The following is an 18,785-nucleotide window of genomic DNA, read 5'->3' as shown; positions in this document are numbered from 1 at the left end:
TTCCAGTGACTCCTATAGCATGTTTTTCGACTCTGACCATTTCCTGCACTCTCTGACTATCCCTTGTAGCATACTTGTGTAGCACTACCCTCGCAGGAGCCGCTAGGTAATTTGGGTTCTCTTGTTTGCACCTCAACTCCAAGAACAACCCCAGCCCCTCTGACATACCTGGTTGAATGAAAGTGGACTTAGCAACCATCTATTCTTCAAATAGAATTCGGATCGTTGATCAATTTTCGACTGATTCAAATTGTTCTGAAAATTTAGAATTCGTTAGAAAACAAATAAACGAAACAACTCTAAACACATTTCAATGAAATTCCTTACTATTTAATTTGGAGATTCGGATACATCTGAATAACCACAAATTGGTCCAAATTTATATTCGGACCGAAATGAATTGCACATGTCTAGTCTTTAGCCCTAATTCTTCAGCTTGCTAGCATTGGGGTCCACTTGTACTGTTGGTGCACTTAAGAATAATCCCAGTCAAGCCTGCAGGCAGTAATAAAGCTGCTAGATGGCTGAATGGTCAGTTCCTAAAGGACTTAATCTCTCCAGTAGCAAAAAGTTTATTACCCCAAGGCCATCTCACCAAAGCCAGTGACACAGCAGCAGTGGTCCCTTTTCTCGCAATCGTACACTCAGAGACTGACGCAGTCCCCCATTTTGTTAAGAAATCTCCATGTTGTCCCTCATTCTCCCCCTTCCCTCTTTGTTAATCCACAGGGACATATGTGTGTTAGAAGTGTCGCAGGCAGGCCAGAGCCCAGCAGGGAGCCTCAAGGTGCCTGGTTGTCTGAGAGAGCTGTGCAATATCACACCTCGTAAAAGATAAAGCAAGCCTTCCCAGGAGTTCAAGGCATTCCAATGAAGCAAGAACCAGATAAACACTTTTAAAATTAATTTTTCCCCTATGTCTCAGATCTTGGAATATGAGAGACTTACATAAAAACCAGGCATATCGTCAGATTGGCCAAGAGGAGACAAACAGTTTGTTAGGTCACTCTCCTTGGCTGGAATACATAGGAAAGCAGAAAAGTAGATCTCGTGAACCATTCAGTGTAGAATTTCATATTTCATATCTAATCAATCCTCAGACGTGTCTGCATAATAATCTGCCCGCGGGTGGAGTGTCACTTGTACATATGGAAAGTTATGAGTCAAAATATGAACTATAAGAGATTTGGGCTCTAGTTTAGGTCTACGCCCAGACCTTCCCTCCCTAAACGGGGTATTGGTCCTTGACTTCAGAGACACCCCCTGCTAGGGAACTACAAAATGATCTGTCAGGCCTAAGAAAGTTAAGTTGAAGAATTCTCCCTTTTAACATCAGAACCAACTTGGGAGATGTACCCTTTCGCTCTGAAACTTGATCTGCTAACCCAGGACTTTGGCAAGTACTTTAACCCTCTAACTTCTCTCTGTTATCTCTTTGCTGTGCTGTTGCTCTCTATATATTTATATATATATTGGTTACATCTTTTTTCTGTAAATATTTTTATTGCACCCGTTTGACCTTTTATTAATAAATCTTTCCTTCTGAAAGTGTTGAACTGTTTCTATAGCGCTTTATTGCAATTTACGAATTCCTGCCTCTAAAAGAGCGCTACTGTGTTTGTTTAACTCTCTGCATAATCGGCCTGCGGTGACCGTATTATGCAGACGATTATCTCAACCATTATAGTGTTTTAGCTGATATTGCCGAGTTTCCACTTTCTCTGTACAAAAAGGAGGTGGTGGCAGTGTGAAGGGTTAATTGCGTAATTAACCTGACCCAGTAACAATCGCTCCCAGGCTGCCGGTACATACATTGTGGTCCAATTAGCTGGAAAATCGTTGTGCAGGGTGCAGCTGGGTGTGGTATTGTTACGCATGTGACATTGCGGTTTTAGATTGGCTAGTCCTTCAGTCACGAGTTTGGTGAGAAGGGCTGGGGTCTGACGCCGCGTTCGTCACATATTGGTGGCAGCGATCGTGGCATCGTCACACCTTTGGTCAGGTGTTTGCTCACTTCTGGGTTGCCTGGGATGACTCCAGTGCTTAGCACAGCACAGACTCTATCCTGGCAGTGGTTTAGTCCTCATCAGCTAGGTTATGCTTAGCAGTCCCTGGATGGAGACACAGAACACTATAGCAGGTCTAGACCTCCAGGGAACTGCCCAGGAAAAGTCCTCAGTTCTCCTGTAGTGCTTTGTGGGGGACAAACCCCATTACTTCCATTGGCCAGCTCTCCTATGTCCCAGGATCCTCCTCCAGCTTGTTCTGATTTGGCCCTCTACTGCTTGCCTGGGGGGAGGGGGAGGAGGTGTGAGTAGCATGTCTGCGCTCTCAGTTTTCTGTATCATTATACTCACTGACTATTATATGTTGTGGACAGTAGCAGCACTTAAAGTATAACTAAAAGAAAAACTTTTTTTTGTTTTGGATAGAGTGGAGAGGGATTAGAACACCTTTAGGTTTTCATTGCTGTCTGTGTCCCCGTTAGGAAGACTGATCCTCTCCATTTGTCCTGGTCACTGTTATCGCTGAGAGTGAAAGTGAAAGAAAATTTTGGGTTGTCGCCAGAACAGCAATTAAGGGGATATCTTGCAAATCCAATGGGGACAACTAGGGATTCCCTCAGCTTGGATGGATTTCCTTTTTCTTCCTGTTTTTGGCTATGGGACAGGAAGTGAAGGGAAATCTCCCCAATGGGGCATAGATGGCAAAAAAAAAACCTGACAGGGGTGATAACCCTCCCTTACTCTATCCAAAATAACAAAAAATAAATGTTTTGCCTTTAGTTCTACTTTACCCATATGCAAGAAAAATATATTTGAAATATATTTTAAAAATATTCTTCCCAAATATATTGACATATATTTGAAATACTATATATTTCAATAAATACATATATTTCAATAAATACGTATATATATATATATATATATATATATATATATATATATATATATATATATATATATATATATATATATATATAGTTATAGTGTATGTTGAAATGCGTTTTTATTACACAATATGTGAAAAATATTGTGAAAAATATTTTGTAATATATAAAAAATGCATTTCAACATGCAGTATATATACATACATACACACATATATGTATATATATATATATTATATATATATATATATATATATATATATTACATATATATATTACATGTTGAAACATGTTATTCATATATTACAGAATATATGAAAAATATTTTTAAAATATATTCTTCAGAATTTTTTTTACCTTATAAAAAAAGTGATTTTAACATATATTTTTACATATATTTGTAACCGCATTTCAAAAATGTAGATTTGTATTTTTGAAGACATACAGTGTATTTATATATATACAGTATATTCAAATATATGTCAATATATTTGGGAAGAATATTTTTAAAATATATTTCAAATATATCTTTCTTCCATGTGGGTAAGGCCCCCCTGCATCAAGAAGGTTGATCACAAGTGCTGTAAAGTGTGTGGTGTCAACAGAACAGGCACCCCCATTGGCAGATTTACCCTCACCTCCTGTTCTGGTGACACTGTAAATTTTTGGATTTCCCATCACTTCCTATCTTCGTGACAGTGGTTACAAAGATGAAAAGAGGGGCAATAAAAACCTTTCGCTGTTTGCAATAAATCCCACACTCCATTGAAAAGTTTCTTTAAAAGTTTTAGGCCTGGGTTCACACGAGCCCAACTTTGATGTGAGTTTACACTCTACGGATCTAAGTTGCACCAAACGTCGCACCAAAGTAGTGCAGGCGCCTTTTCAAAAACGCATCGACTTTTAAGTTGCAGCGATATGAACGGGTGCCATTGAAAATAATGGGCTGCGACTTGTCATGTCCAAAGTCACATGAAAAGTCACACACGTGTGAATGGAGCCTAAGTTAAAAGTTTCAGCTTTACAGGTCTCTCATACAACACTTCTTTCAATGGTCAAACTTTCTCGCAAAGACTTTGAGAACTTTTCTCAGATCCCCCGCCTCCTGCGCAGAGTAAAAGCCTGCGCTGCATGTTAATCACACATTTTTGTTTTCTTGCCCAAAATATTCTTCTTTTATGTCTGCAAACACCGGGCAACAAAATATAAAAGCGAAGAAACCAGGGCTTTGTGATAACGTCAGACAAAGCTGCGATCGGCAGCGTAATGTTTGTGAAGAGTCGCTCAGAGCTTTGTTCTCCGAGAACAGAACAAGATGAATCAGAGCCTGTCTGAGTACAAGTGCCCCCCTGGACCAACATGGCTCTGCGCCAGAGACAGGAGGGTGAAGTCTGACACTGGGGTAACCCCGCTTCTCAGAGAACTGATACAAAAAACAGATGGGGAAAAAAGAAAGTCCAGTTTTGTTCAAGGAATTAAATCAATTGGAGAAGAACTTCCATAACAGTGAATTTATCACCTGCAAAGGTTGCTTGGACACGCTTAGATGTTTATATAAAAAAAAATAGCACATTGCTGTTCGTCCGTCAAAACTGCCTTTAAATTCACCCTGTGTGGATGGGGAAACATTGAATGTTCTCAGGTTATATTATCAGCAGGTCAAATGTTATTTAATGAAAAAAAGTGTGAATGGGGAGAATAGCACATTCTGGTCTCTAGATGGAGTTGAGTACCACAGTAAATATGTATGCTCCTCAGCTCCATCTAGCCCCAGAAGTCCAATTTTGTTAAGGGCATTAGATCAGTTCAATAGGAACTGCAAAGACAGTGAATTTATCGCCTACAAAAACTGCTTATTGGTGGGTGGTGGGCTTCCTTGCCCGTGGCCATAGCGAGCAGCCAAGCCGACCGAAAACGTAAAATTGACCTTCTGGGAAATACAGGACCTTGTTGACCAACACTATGTCCACCCTCCTGGCTATGTGGGTTCATCCCCTCACTCCCAGGGGTTCCAGATGCTGGCCTATCTTTCCCAGGCCCAGCAACCAAGGGAAATAAGTAGAACTCACTCTCTTCAGAGCAGCATTCTGACTGAATAAAGGCACCACGAAGCTGGTTGTGGTTAATGTTCTTTACTTGAAGGCCTCAATAAATCCCAGGACTTCACCACAACACAGTTCCAATGGTAAATGGACCCCTGGTCCCAGGCCATGCCTGTGGCTGCTCATGTCCCTGCAGAAGGTGCTCACCCCCGTAGGCCTGATGTTCTTCCTAGGCTAAGGAGGGGAGGACCAGAGGAGTATACCAGCTTCCAAAGTCCTCTCCTTTTCTCTTAGGGCTAGAATGAGGAACCCCACAGCTCCCTGCTCTCCCACAGACAGGGGAGGGAAGCAGGAGCTGGCAGACATATGTTGCGTCTCTCTGTTCCTCTGCAGTCTGACCCACCTACCTCCTAGGCATTGCTTAGACTCCCAACCTTCTCCCATGGGGAGGAGGCGCCTTAGAGGGGGACCTACTCTGCCACCTACCTACATGCTTGGATATTTATATCAAAATAGCTAAAACTGCATTTAAATTCATTCTGTGTATGTGCGGGTTTTTGGTGCGTGCATGTGCCGACGCAGTGGGGGCGCAGCGGCTGCATGGACACAGCTGCTGCTCCCAATTTGACATCCATGTGGGCAAATGCAGGAAGTATGGGTCTGAGGACATGCATCCGCACCCACACAGATGACCCACACGGGTGTTTGGGAGCAGTGGATGTGTGCCGGGTGGTGTGGGTGGGACTGCCTGCGCATGGGTGTGTGAAACATCTGTGCATCCTGTGCATGCAGGGCATGGGCCTCGCGCGGGTGCGTGCTTGGATGCCTAGGTATCCCATGCTGTGTGTTGGGAATATCTTATTAATTGACAACTTTATATTAAAAAAAAAATCATTCTGTGCAAATGGGGAAAAAATATCAAATGTTCTCAGGCTATAGTCACAGCAGATCGAATGGCATTCATTATAAGAGAATGTGCAAATGGGGACAAATACTGCATTATGGCCACTAGATGGAGCTGGGGAGCATACTTATTTCCTATGATACTCTGCTCCATCTAGTGGCCATAATGTGGTATTTTCCCAATTCACACTTTTTTTTCAATAATTAAAATGGGATTTTTGGCCCATTTGCATACAAGAAATTTACATGCACATTTTTATAAATACACCCCATATTTTTACTGTCCTACATTGTAATACTAAGCTCACAATGGGGCTGCCATGCTAATTATCAATGTGTAGAGTAATACTGATCTCGCCAATGATTACGATTCACATATTTCTGACTCACCTGTTTGCAAGCTGTCGGTCTGACTTGCAGTAAACTGGGAAGCTTGGCAATTGTCATGAATTGTGGGAATCTCTACAGAATTGACAACTCTGTGTATATATGTTGGGATAGCTAGAAAAAATGCAACACCACTATTCTCCTGATGTACATAGCAATTATTTCTCACTAGTACAGAGCTCTGGGCATTTTTCCTAGACATACATAGCCAAAATTCAATTGTTAGCTAGTTAAAGTGTATGTCTGATCACCAGTGGCATAACTAGAAGCTTTAGGGCCCGAGTGCAAAAAACCATGAAGGGCCCCCCAGACCCCCAGCTTGGGCCCTTCCCTCCGAGCCTGGTGGTGGAACACCAGGGCCTGGTCCCAAGCATGAATTTTGTTACCCTGGCAGTTTTGCCACTGGTGTCAGTCATTTTTACATTTTTGTTATATTATTTTTTTACCATTTTTTAATTTTTTTACAATATTATTTTTTTTATTATTTTTTAAAAAATTTTAGGAGCCCTATTGGGGGGCTTTGGTGATATATCAGGGGTCTAAACAGACCTCTGATGTTTCACCTTTGGGACAGAGAAAGGAGATTGAGGGTACAGTCCTCAATCTCTTCTGCAGCCTCTGCTGTACAGAATGAATGGACAGGAATAGCTCTGTACATGGTTCCTCTCTATTCACAAACTGAAACATAGTAAACACAGTTTATTATGTCTCGGTTATGAATGGATAAAGTCAGTGATTGGTACGGATCACTGACTCTCCATTCAGAAAAGAAAGGGGCCAGTAAATGACACATCTTGACAGGGGCAAGGGGGGGCTGGAAAGAGCATAGCGATCTGGAGAGCACAGGGAGGACCAGAGAGCACAGGGGGGACAAGAGAGCACAGGGGTGACCAGAGAGCACAGGGGGGACCAGAGATCACAGGGGTGACCAGAGAGCACAGGGGGGACCAGAGAGCACAGGGGGGACCAGAGAGCACAGAGGGAACAAGAGAGCACAGGGGGGACCAGAGAGCACAGGGGGGACCAGAGATCACAGGGGTGACCAGAGAGCACAGGGGGGACCAGAAAGCACAGGGGGGACCAGAGAGCACAGAGGGAACAAGAGAGCTCAGGGGGAACCAGAGAGCACAGGGGGAACCAGACAGCAAAGGGTGGACAAGAGACCATAGGGGGGACCAGAGAGCACGGGGGGGACAAGAGAGCACAGGGGGGACCAGAGAGCACAGGGGGGACAAGAGAGCACAGGGGGGACCAGAGAGCACAGGGGGACCAGAGAGCACAGGGGGAACCAGAGAGCATGGAGGAGGAAGCAAAAAGAAGCTGGATAGGAGGAGTGGCAGGGGCAGCTGCATATAGAGGAATCGATTTCTCCATTTTCCTCCGGAAGCCGCTGAATGCCTGATTCTCCTCTTCTCCCTCCCGCAGACATTCAGCGGCTGCAGGAGGAAAATGAAGAGATAGATTCCTCTATATGCAGCTGCCCCTGCCACTCCTCCTATCCAAGCATACAGTGGGGCCACACGGGCCCCCTGCAGCATGGGGTCAGGTCACAATTGCGACCCCAGTAGATATGCCTCTGCTGATCACATTTAAAATGATACGTAAATGCAATGTTGCCTATGTTTTATCCCTTTTAAACACTGCAAGTAGAGAACAATATAGTACTGGATCTGCCAGAAATCCAGAGAGCTCCTAACTCCCTGTAGTGAGCTGACAACGCTGCCTCCATGGCACTGAAATCCCCAGCAGTGTTGTCAGCCCAACCAAACCTCTCCGCCTGTCCTCATCGCCCTAATGTAAAGGCAGGTGCAGGGGCGTACTGACCATTTGGAAACTCGGGCACTGCCCGAGGGCTGGGGTCAGTAGGGGGCCCCATGAGATGCCCCTGATACCTTTTTCATAGGCTTTTTTGAGTTTGGGCAAGGACACAGAGGCCCCATGAGTTGTCAGTCCGCCCCTGGGCAGGTGTTCTGTAGTCCAGCAGGGGAGCACTGGCCATGGCTGAAGTAGAATTTCACTAGAGCAGGGGCAGCATCGTCAGCTCACTAGGAGTTAGGGGCTCACTGGATTCCTGGCAGACCAATAGCTATTTTTTTTTCTTTCTTTATTTTGCCTAGACACCCACTTTTCTTTAACCTCTTGCTGCCCACATAACACGTTTGATAAAAAGAGTTGGCTTTAATGCCCCACTCCGCATGTAGATTTCTGTGCTGACAGAGCGCTCACTGTGGTCTCCCAGAACAGAGACCAAGCTGTCAAAGACAGCTCTCGGCCTGTGCTAATGATCAGGACTGGCTCCCGATCATGTGACCACCGAGATAGCCAATCACACGATTAGACAGATCTTCCTGCTTCCCGGGCATAATAGCCCAGTTAAAGGGACGCTGGAGCAGGTGGGAAGGGGTTAATGAGGTTGAAAAAAAATTCTCTATCAAAATCATCCCCTCCTTCCTGACCCCTGAGGCTGACAGATCTATTCTTTGAATATTTATATTTGGATATAACGTATTGCAAGGAAGTCTTTGTATTGTTGTTTTTGCCATTGTTACCTTGTTTGATAAAACATTCTACATCATAAATTAGATGTAAATCTTAAATAAATGTCATCTGATTTGATAAAGTGGAGTGCACGATAAACATTTGCCGTTTTGTCTTCAAATAATATAGTTTTCACTATTCATTCACCCTTCGTTGCTGCTGATCTGCTGCAGACTCTTTACAGCCACTTCATGTCTACATGCACTCCATGGCTCCATGGTATTTCCCAGGGCGGTTTTTGCTGATGGTGGCTACTGTGTAGTGGAGCAGCCACTTGCACTCTTCATCAGTAGCCCGTGTGATACGGTGACAACACAGATGCACAATTGAGAGACAGAGACAGAGCGTTGTCACCTTAACAGGAAATCAAGGACCTTCAAGGCAGGATCACCAGGGATTATCTCAGTGAAAGCTGCAGATTAAAAAATATGGTAAATCAGTTATGAAATGACATTAACATTTTAAAGCTTATATTAGATTTTAGCGATGGGGTTTCCTTGTGCTTTATTCACTCTTGCTGTAAAGAAATCCTTCTTACATTGATGGAAAATTGCCTTTCTTGCATGCAAAGCTGATGTCCCCTTGTCCTTCTTACAGTTCTTTGGCTAAAGAAATTAAAAAAAATAAATAAAAAAAGCTAGCCTTGGATATATTTAAATGTTACTTATGTAATTTTCGGAATATGCCCAATTTCCTTTACTGTAAGTGACGTTTTCTATTCTTTTTATTTAGTTGCCCTCCTTTGTACCGTCTTCAGAACTCCTACGTACCTAGTTATTAATGTGGTGCCCAAAATTCATACTCCTCACAATGTATGAATGGACCTTTCTCAATCTAAAAGCAGTCTGATCAGTTTAGGGGTGTGTCCCCCAGAAAGCATGGGAAGGCCTTGGCCATTCCCACATACTTAGTGGGTGTGGCCTCAAGAAGCATGGGTGGGTGATGTCTTGGCCAGCCAGGTTCTATGGACAGCTGTAGCCTGCTATTTGAACAACATCGTAGGTAACCTACATCTCTTATATCATCTAATAAAAATTGTTGTATTAGGAAATGAAATTGTTTAGCTGACAAGAACTTTTTTTAATTAAAAAATTACTTTGTAAGCAGAAGTGTAAAGTATCCAATACATAGTCAATCTCTCTGCCAGGAGCAATTAGCCAAAAAGCTTGGCCAGGGGATGGTCTGCAATGGTTTCAATTTATTGTAGACAAATATTAATTTCCCCTAAAACCTCAAAACATGCTCATTTTAATATTTCTTCAAAGCAACAACAAATTACATTTATAATAAAAAAAAAAAAAGAGAACCATCTGTAAAATCTTCCTCTGCAACTTTTCCTGAACAAAAATGATTGCAGATTATATACATAAATAAATATATGTATATATATATATATATATATACACCCTATATTGCCAAAAGTATTGGGCCCGCCCTCAAAATCATTGGATTCAGGAGTTCCAATCACCTCCATGGCCACAGATGTATAAAATCAAGGCCCTGGGTGTGCAGACTGCTTCTACAAACATTTGTGAAAGAATGGGTCGCTCTCAGGAGCTCAGTGACTCCAAGCGTGGTCCCGTGATAGGTTGCCACCTGTGCAATAAGTCCATCCGTGACATTTCCTGGCTACTAAATATTCCACGGTCACCTGTTAGTGGGATTATAACAAAGTGGAAGCAACTGGGAACAACAGCAACTCAGCCACCAAGTGGTAGGCCACGTCACATGACAGGGCGGGGTCAGCGCATGCTGAAGCGCACAGTGCGCAGAAGTCGCCAACTGTCTGCAGAGTCAATAGCTAAAGACCTCCAAACTTGGTGTGACCTTCAGATTAGCACAACAACAGTGCGTAGAGAGCTTCATGGAATGGGTTTCCATGGCCGAGCAGCTGCATCCAAGCCTTACATCACCAAGTGCAATGCAAAGCGTCAGATGACGTGGCGTAAAACACGCCGCCAGTGGACTCTTGAGCAGTGGAGACGTGCTCTCTGGAGTAACCAATCACGTTTCTTTATCTGGCAATCCGATGGATGTGTCTGGGTTTGCTGGTTGCCAGGAGAACGGTACTTGCCTGACTGCATTGTGCCAAATGTAACATTTGGTGGAGGGGGGATTATGGTATGGGGTTGTTTTTCAGGGGTTGGGCTTGGCCCCCTAGTTCCAGTGAAGGGAACTCTTAAGGTGTCAGAATACCAAGACATTTTGGATAATTTCATGCTCCCAACTCTGTGGGAAGAGTTTGGGGATGGCCCCTTCCTGTTCCTACAAGAATTACATTTGCATTAGCTGTCAGGAACATCAAGTCAGACATCAGAGAGATGGCGCAAGCTGGAAGGCTCATGTGCATGCACATAAACGGGCACATATGTTTTTGGGTATGGGAGCCTAATAAAATGTTCAACAATGCACACACATAGGCACACACGCACAACAGCGTGCACATGTTGCCAGTACATTGTCAACCTCTGCTCGTCCCTGACCTTGATACTGATCGTGATTTGGTGCTTTCTGGCTCAACTGTTAGCAAACTCGGCTTGTGATCCGGCTCTGCTCTTTACTGGACTTTTTGAATTCTGGAAGCCATGACTGCTGTTCTTCTGCATACCTGACACCAGCACCCCCAAGTTCAAGTCGTCATTTCCGACTTTCTAGCACCTGCACCCTTCTATTGACTTAACAGCCCCTGGTCTAACTTACAGGGGTGATCATATGGGTATAGCGCTACCCCCGTAAGAGCAGCTGGTAGTTTGGGCCTATTTTTGGCACACCACATTTTCGGCACACTTCCACAGGCTCAATAATAGGTTTAAGACTTTTGTTTTTAGTGTTATTTATTGGGGAACAATAAACTTGGATAAGGATGGGAGCATGGGATACCCCGAACTGTAAAAAACAGTAGAACTTGAGGACTGCTAAACTTCTGGCTGTTGAGAGCTATCTTGTAAAACTTAGGCTGAAATGTACTTTATCCTGGCTAGTAGTAGTAGTAGTAGCAGTGGTGGTAGTAGTACAACTCCTGGCTGTCATGCACTGCTCCTGGCTGTACTAAATTCAGTCTCTGAAATATGGTGTGCCCCAGGTTGTCTGGCACAACTCCTGGCTGCACCCGGTCCGAACTTGCATGAAACACCCCACTTCTCATTTGAGCAGCTGGAACAAGTACTCGCTCAGTCCCAGAAAATACAGCCTCTACACACCAGAATTATTTGACTCACTGATCCAGTCTGTCTCTCTCTCTCTGATAGGCCCCCAGCTAAGCCTAGTTCAGACCCTAATGGCTTCAACAGACTCCTGAAACCTCTCTCCCTCTCCATCCTAGGGGCAGAGCCCCCAGCACAGTGGTCTCCTCCAGATGGCTGGACCCTGGACTCTGCTCCCAGACTGCCAGGCCTCAGAGTATTTATGAGCTTTCCCTCCACCTACTGGGCAAACCTCCCCAAGGATTGGCTGGAGACCCATAAATATTAAGGCTGCCTATCCTGCTCTTCCTCCCACTATACTTCTTCAACCCTCCATAAGACAGGGGAAAGTAGCAAGTCAACTGTATAAAAAAGTGGCAACCACCCCAACCTACAACTAGCCTTTGCAGTAAGGTGCCCATGGAAGGGAAACACACATCACAAACAAACAAAAGATTTCCCCGCACACTTACCAGCCAACCTGCAAAGAAACCAAATTGACTCTATTTACGATAAAAACAGAGGGTTTTGTTTGCACACATTTGCAAATATATGCATGAGCCACAGTACCCACGACAATGCTCCTCTGCATACTGCGGTCCTGACTCCATAATTTTCAAAGTCTCCTAAGTAGGAGCACATATTTCACTTATTGTTAGCTGTAAACAGCAAGCACATATGAGAAAAATAAAAACGCTCAATTTCAAGAGAGCTAATTTTCCAAGGCTGAGAGCTGCTCTCCAAGCCTTAGAGTGTGAGGGAAAATTGGCATCAATGAACACAACACAGAGATGGGAGTTCTTCAAAAAGACAGTATGTGAACACACTGCAAAATATATTCCCATGGGCAACAAGTTTAAAAGGCTAAAAATCAAACCTATGTGGCTTACGGACAAAGTTAAAAAGGATACAGATAATAAAAAAGAGCTTTTATTAAATATAAAAATGAAGGAACACTATCATCGTTTAACCATTACAAAGAATATAACAGCATATGCAAAAAGAAAATAAAGGCCGCAAAAATTTAAAAAGAAGGACAGATTGCAAAAGATAGCAGAACAAACCCCAAAAACTCTTCAAATATATTAATAGTAAAAAGGTCCGGTCCAGGCATGTCGGTTCTTTACAAAATAATCTAGAGTGGGTGACTGGGGACAAAGAGAAGGCAAATTTATTTAATACCTTCTTCAGCTCTGTGTATACAAAGGAGCATGGGGGGGCTCTTGTCCATAATGGGCATGGTATTGACACAGCCCCAGATGATCCACATTGGCTCACAATTGATATGATCCAAAAATATTTAGACAGAATAAAGGCGAATAAAGCACCTGGACCGGATGGCATACACCCACGGGTCCTTGAAGAATTGAGCTCTGTCATTTCAAAGCCATTGTTTCTAATTTTTAGGGATTCTTTAATGACTGGCATAGTACCACTGGATTGGCGTAAGGCCAATGTGGTGCCAATATTTAAAAATAATTACCACGTAATTATAGACCTGTTAGTGTAACATCTATAGGTGGGAAGATATTGGAGAATTTAATAAAAGATCACATAGATGAGTTCTTGTTGGAAAAAATATTTTAAGCAACAGACAGCATGGATTCATGAAAGACAGAAGTTGTCAAACAAATCTTTTTATGAAGAGGTGAGCAAAACCTTGGACAGAGGGGTGGCGGTGGACGTGGTATACTTGGACAGAGGGGTGGCGGTGGACGTGGTATACTTGGACAGAGGGGTGGCGGTGGATGTGGTATACTTGGACAGCGGGGTGGCGGTGGACGTGGTATACTTGGACAGAGGGGTGGCGGTGGACGTGGTATACTTGGACAGAGGGGTGGCGGTGGACGTGGTATACTTGGACAGAGGGGTGGCTGTGGACGTGGTATACTTGGACAGAGGGGTGGCTGTGGATGTGGTATACTTGGACAGAGGGGGGCGGTGGACGTGGTATACTTGGACAGAGGGGTGGCGGTGGACATGGTATACTTGGACAGAGGGGTGGCGGTGGACGTGGCATACTTGGATTTTGCAAAAACGTTTGACACAGTTCCCCACACACGGCTAATGTGTAAGGTAAAGTCTACAGGCTTGGAAAAATCCGTATGTAAATGGATAGAAAACTGGCTAAAAGCTCGTATTCAAAGAGTAGTGGTTAATGATTCATACTCTGAATGGTCTGGGGCAGGGGCGAACTGACCATTTGGAAACTCGGGCACTGCCCGAGGGCCCGGGGTCAGTAGGGGGCCCCATGAGATGCCCCTGGTACCTTTTTCATAGGCTTTTTTGAGTTTGGGCAAGGACACAGGGGCCCATGATCCCCTATTGCCTGGGGGCCCCATGAGTTGTCAGTCCACCCCTGGTCTGGGGTCATCCGTGGTGTACCAAGGTTCAGTGTTGGGACCCTTACTTTTTAATATATTTATAAACAATTTATAAACAATATAGGGTCTGAGATTAAAAATCCCATTTCAGTCTTTGCAGATGACACCAAGCTGTGCAGTTCAGTTTTGGGCACCAATTCACAAAAAGAACTTGAGAAAGTACAGAGAAGGGCAACCAAACTGATAAAGAGGCATGGAGGAGATCAGCTATGAGGAAAGATTAGAGGAACTGAATGTATTCTCTCTTGAGAAGAGGAGATTAAGGGGGGATATGATCACCATGTATAATACATAAGGGGGGATATGATCTCCATGTATAATACATAAGGGGGATATGATCTCCATGTATAATACATAAGGGGGGATATGATCTCCATGTATAATACATAAGGGGGGATATGATCACCATGTATAATACATAAGGGGGGATATGATCTCCATGTATAATACATAAGGGGGGGGATATGATCTCCATGTATAATACATAAGGGGGGATATGATCTCCATGTATAATACATAAGGGGGATATGATCTCCATGTATAATACATAAGGGGGGAAATGATCACCATGTATAATACATAAGGGGGGGGGGATATGATCTCCATTTATAATACATAAGGGGGGAATATGATCTCCATATATAATACATAAGGGGGGATATGATCTCCATGTATAATACATAAGGGGGGGATATGATCTCCATGTATAATACATAAGGGGGGGATATGATCTCCATGTATAATACATAAGGGGGGATATGATCTCCATTTATAATACATAAGGGGGGAATATGATCTCCATGTATAATACATAAGGGGGGAATATGATCTCCATGTATAATACATAAGGGGGGATATGATCTCCATGTATAATACATAAGGGGGGATATGATCTCCATATATAATACATAAGGGGGGATATGATCTCCATGTATAATACATAAGGGGGGATATGATCACCATGTATAATACATAAGGGGGGATATGATCTTCATGTATAATACATAAGGGGGATATGATCTCCATGTATAATACATAAGGGGGGATATGATCTCCATGTATAATACATAAGGGGGATATGATCAGGAAGGAATTGTTTTTCCTGCAGGAGCAAATTGGATCGTGCTTTGCTGGGTTTTTTTGGCCTTCCTCTGGATCAACTGTGGGTATAGGATTATAACTTTTTTTTTCTATGGTTGAACTGGAGGGACTTTTGTCTTTTTTCAGCCAGACTAACTATGTAACATATAACAGTGGATAGATTAAGGGTAGGTGCATCTGGAAGAAGCCCACCTCCTTAAGGCACAGGGACTCACTGGAAACCCAGGAAGAGCAAAATGGCAGGGAAGGTATCCAGTGCGTCCCTGTACCCAATTCATCCAACTGTAAAAAAAAGTGGCAACCACAACAACCTATCATTAGCCTTTGCAGTAAGGTGCACATGGAAGGGCAACACACATCACAAACAAACAAAATACACCTTACTGCAAAAACTAGTTAGAGGTTGGCGTGGTTGCCACTTTTTTGTACAAATGGTTGAATTGGGTGCAGGAAAACATTGGATGCCTTTGCTGTTGTTTAGAGTTAGTCCAGTGAATAAATTATATTTGATTGGCTGTTAAGGGTTATTGCACCTTGCTTTTGCCCTCAGAAAAAGGCAGATTGTGTCCCTGTCCTGGGATCACATTCTCACCTACCAATTTAGACAATCATGCCTCCCCTGGTGCGATGGAGCGGAGTTGTGGTTTTGGCTGACGTGTGCCCTGGTCACCGCGCTGATAATATTCCTGAAATGAGAACAAGCCCATCCATTCTTGACACCACACAGGATTCTTTCACAGTTATAATGGGCTCTTAAGAAGATCTGCACCAGCCAAGCCCCAAAATAACGGTTATTTACTCACTTTATTTAAAAACGCTGGCAGCCTTTCTCCTATTACTTGTGGTATATTACTAGATTTAGACGATTCAGATAATATTGACATCTGAGAAATCAATTTCAAAGGTATAAATTGATTACTGTTTTTTTTGCCGTATTCACTCTTATTTTGAGCCTGTCGGAGCTGCGTCATACACCATGGGGCTAGGTAAGGTGGACATGTTGCTGAAGGGGTCAAATCGGAGTCAGGGGGTAAGTGTCAGGGATGAGGGAAGAATTAAGTATTACAAGGTTAGGATTTTGGTTAAAAAGGAACTGAACTCTAGACGCTGAAGAAGCAAAGAGTGAAGGACTAGTCACCAGCATTGCCTGGTCTTTGACCTTTTCTCTATTTTTGACTAACCATGCCTTGCCCTGCTTCAGCCATCCTGGTAGAAGCAGGGCTTTGCTTCCTCTCATCATAACCTCCAGCAAGAAGAACAGTGATTAGAACAGTAGTGATATCACCAAATCTCACTCCAAATATTCTGAGACTAGGATTTAGAGATAGCAGTACCCTAGCTCCCACACCGCAGATATATAGCTATGAGGCTGAAGGACCTAGGCATCTTCACATACCAGGAAGTGCACTGCTTTTTTGATGAGGAATTTCAATTAAAATGTGAATTTTTCTGGGTACTGTTTAAGTACAAATAATGTTTCTAAATGTCCCCTATAACGTAGAAATTCACTAGAAAAGAGATCAATATGTTTGGAAAAGTTGAATGGAATAGGAGAGGTTGACCATCTAAAAGGCAGCTGGCAGTCACAGAAATTATCATTCTGGAGAAAAATTATCCATGGAGTCAATGCCAGCTTGGTAGCACTATACTCACCTTTTCCCGTCTTCTTCTTTGGGATGATGTAACTCAGGCATGCCCAATCCATGGCCTGGGAGAGCCATCTGATGTGGCGTGCGACCTCAAACCTATGGCAACCCGCACAGCTTTCTTCGGGTGCACACAACTCTACTGAATGATTGCCAGTCATCCATAATCCTGGAGGCTGTCACCACAAGGCACTATTGCAGCCGGCTCCCCACTCTTCTCTTTCTTTCCTAACACACAGACATGGGGAAAGGAGCCTTTAGCCGAGTGGATTACATCTTGTGGCATCCATACTGGGGTTCTGAAGGTAGATTCTCACAGTTGTGTGATGAGAATGTTGGGTAGGTAGGTGGTACTTCCTCCATCTCCCCCCTCATGGGGCATCAAGTGTGGGTCACATAAGAGGCCTACCCTGGGATGGGTTCTTCTGGGCTACACTTGAACAGGGTCACTGCCTTACACATGGGTATCTTTGCTTGTGCCATATTCACCAACGCCATGGAACAGGGCCGAGGTTACTTTCAGGGATAACTCAACCTTAAAACTCAAAGATGGACATACACCGTGTACACTTGAACAGTAAACTGAACTCCAGTTAACTCTCTCCATTACCATGTCATTGTGCACCTTCACTGCCACAGACTGCGTTTAGTAGGAACACGCTGAGCCTTTGTCCACTCCACCTGTCCAGCATATCTCTGCTACCTCACTTACAGTAATGGAATAGAGCCCCACCGAACACCTAGCGCTGATTCCATCTATTCACTACATTAACTCTTCTCCTGTACCTGAGCACAGGCCGGGGACCTCTGTGCGCTGATCTGCTCCCGATGCTATGAGCGATGGACCTCAAGGGGAGATAATGCCAAGAAAAACTTCCTCACGGCAAGAGGATGTCCCACCTTACAAGGGTAGACGCTTCATGACAGGCTGCTTGCTAGGCTTTCGTTACCCTTGGTAACCACTTGCTGTCTTCATACCCCAATGTGCGTGATGACTGGAAACCACATGTGTGCCAGTTACTTACATACACCCCTTTGGAATAACTTCAGACCAGGCAAAGTTTTAACACTTGCAAAAGACAGAGACAGTCCTCCCTACATTTTGGGCGATATATGGATGCGGTGAGTAGCTGAACACAGGACTTTGCAGCTTTCCCAACAGGCTCTCAACCAGGCGCACACCGCGAGCTCCTGCTCCCCCAGACCCGTGGCCTTTTTTATAGCCACACAGGATCAGTGGGTTGGGCCCAGAAAAACTAACGAAACACAGCCTGTTGCTATGGGAGATGGACTGCTCACGGAGAGAATGCAGACAACAACTCCTTCCTCCCAAGAGGCTATTCCACCTATCACTGGCACACACTTATGACAGGCTGCAGGTGAAATCTTCATTGCTGGTTACTTGCATTATACCTCTTTAGTAACTTCAGACCAGGCAAGGACAAAGTTTCAAAAGCTTAACTTAAAAAATTTGGCATTACAGTCAAATTAATCACTAACTAGGCTTGTGGCTGCCCCAGCATACCTGCACAGGAAAAAAAAGTCCATCTTGGCACTGTGCAGAAGCTGGTGTTCTTCAGGATGGACTGCAGGTCCCAGCAATCCCCCTACATGGTGGCAGGTTTCCATTGGCAGGCAATGTTGATCAAGAACTCCAGATTTGGCATGGCTCAGCAGACTGGCAAGACAAACTCTGGCAACTGCATCAA

This window comes from Staurois parvus, unplaced genomic scaffold (genome assembly GCF_062004578.1).
Source record: "Staurois parvus isolate SC_StPar_1 unplaced genomic scaffold, SC_StPar_1.0 ptg001830l, whole genome shotgun sequence".
NCBI classification, from domain to species: Eukaryota; Metazoa; Chordata; class Amphibia; order Anura; family Ranidae; genus Staurois; species Staurois parvus.
Note: the sequence above shows the minus strand (reverse complement) of the source record.